Consider the following 1,548-nt stretch of genomic DNA (forward strand, 5'->3'; position numbering starts at 1 on the left):
CACCCCTAACCTAAACGGCGACACGTGAGTGCAGTATCATCAATAAATAGTCAAATTGCCTTTTTGTCTGGCGTGTACTTTTTGCTTGTCCCCTTCCCGACGAACACTATGAAAGCAAAGTTCGTAGTAGTATTGCGTACAGTGCATTATTGTATTTTGTGTGTGTGTGTGGTTATGACACACAGGAGAGGGTGAAATATGAGGACATTGGCCATGTCCCCACTTTTCAAAATGCTTATAAATCATACAGGATGAGGTTTTTTTTAGAAAGTAAAAATGCAGAATGTTTCCTGTGATGGGTAGGTTTAGGGGCAGGGGCAGTGTAGGGGGATAGAAAATACGGTTTGTACGGTATAAAAACCATTGCGCCTATGGAATGTCCCCATATGTCACAAAAACAAACGTGTGCGTGTGGGTGTGTGTTGTTATGGCGACGGCGTGGGGCTTGTTGATCGCGTGCGTGTATGTGTGTGTGTGTGTGTGTGTGTGTTGTTATGGTGTGGGGCGTGTTGATCGTTAGTGAAGGCCCTGACTGAAACCCCACGGTACGCTACTGTATATATATATATATATATATATATATATATATATATATATATATATATATATATATATATATAATTTAATTCTCGTTTTCATGAACATTATTTAATAAAATTACAGTATGCTAAAATTTGTTTCCATGGTTTCATTAATACAGTAACGTTAACATTAACACCATGTTTGAGATGTCATATCATGGTGATATCTTAATGGTGGTAATAATTATTTAAAGCACTATTTTACATGGATAGATAAATCATTTAGTACCATAACCATCAGATACCATAATTTTACTATAGTACAGCCAAGGTACTTTATGTAAGGTTGGTACGGAAAAATAATTTAACAGATGCATTAGAATCACGCAAAAAACCAACAGACATCAATAGTCTCACCTGTCTTTTGTTCTGACGCTGAAATACGACGCAAAATTGCGTCTTTAATGTGTTTCTCGTGCGATTTTTTTCAGGAATTTTAGAGAGAAAAATATTCCGAGTCAAAACAATGCACAGAGCCGGCTGACGTCATCGCGCTGCGACGGGAAGCAGGACGGCTCCGTCATGCGCTCTCACCTCTGCCAGATCCCTGATGCCTCCTCATCATACCAATCTTCATACCAATCATCATACCCTTCGCCTTAGTAAAAATGCTCTTTTAATGTAAAAACCTCATTAAAAGCGCTTAATGTGTTGAAACAGATGGAGCGCTGCTGCTGGAGGGTTACGATAGATTAATGGAGGTTTGCTGCTCTCCGGTGGCCAGAGCCTGCAAGTGCAACTGAAATAACGGCGACGCTCCTGATACATTTTCATAAGTAAACGTTTCAAATACACAAACACATGAGAATAAAAATATACTTTTGTATATTGAATTAATATAATTTGTTCAGATATTGTCTATACAGTAATAGTACGCTGCCACAGTCACGTAGCATATTTGTATAGGCTATATAGAAAAAAAACAATTTTTATAACACGTTACAATTGTATTTTATGTTTCTTGTCA

At 37.8% G+C, this 1,548-nt stretch overlaps 1 protein-coding gene across 3 annotated transcripts in view; it reads right to left on the minus strand.

Moving 5' to 3' along the window:
* The window catches only part of hmg20a (high mobility group 20A), a 10,212-nt gene extending 9,032 nt beyond the window's left edge, over positions 1–1,180 (minus strand). The window contains exon 1 of one of the 3 annotated variants that reach the window (XM_067436902.1): positions 939–1,180. The gene's annotated coding sequence lies outside the window, so the exon portion shown is untranslated. The remainder of the gene's footprint in view (positions 1–938) is intronic. The other 2 variants (XM_067436900.1, XM_067436901.1) reach the window with 2 other exon arrangements.
* Positions 1,181–1,548: the final 368 nt, after the last annotated feature.

This window comes from Pseudorasbora parva, chromosome 25 (assembly GCF_024679245.1).
Source record: "Pseudorasbora parva isolate DD20220531a chromosome 25, ASM2467924v1, whole genome shotgun sequence".
In the NCBI taxonomy this organism is placed as follows: Eukaryota; Metazoa; Chordata; class Actinopteri; order Cypriniformes; family Gobionidae; genus Pseudorasbora; species Pseudorasbora parva.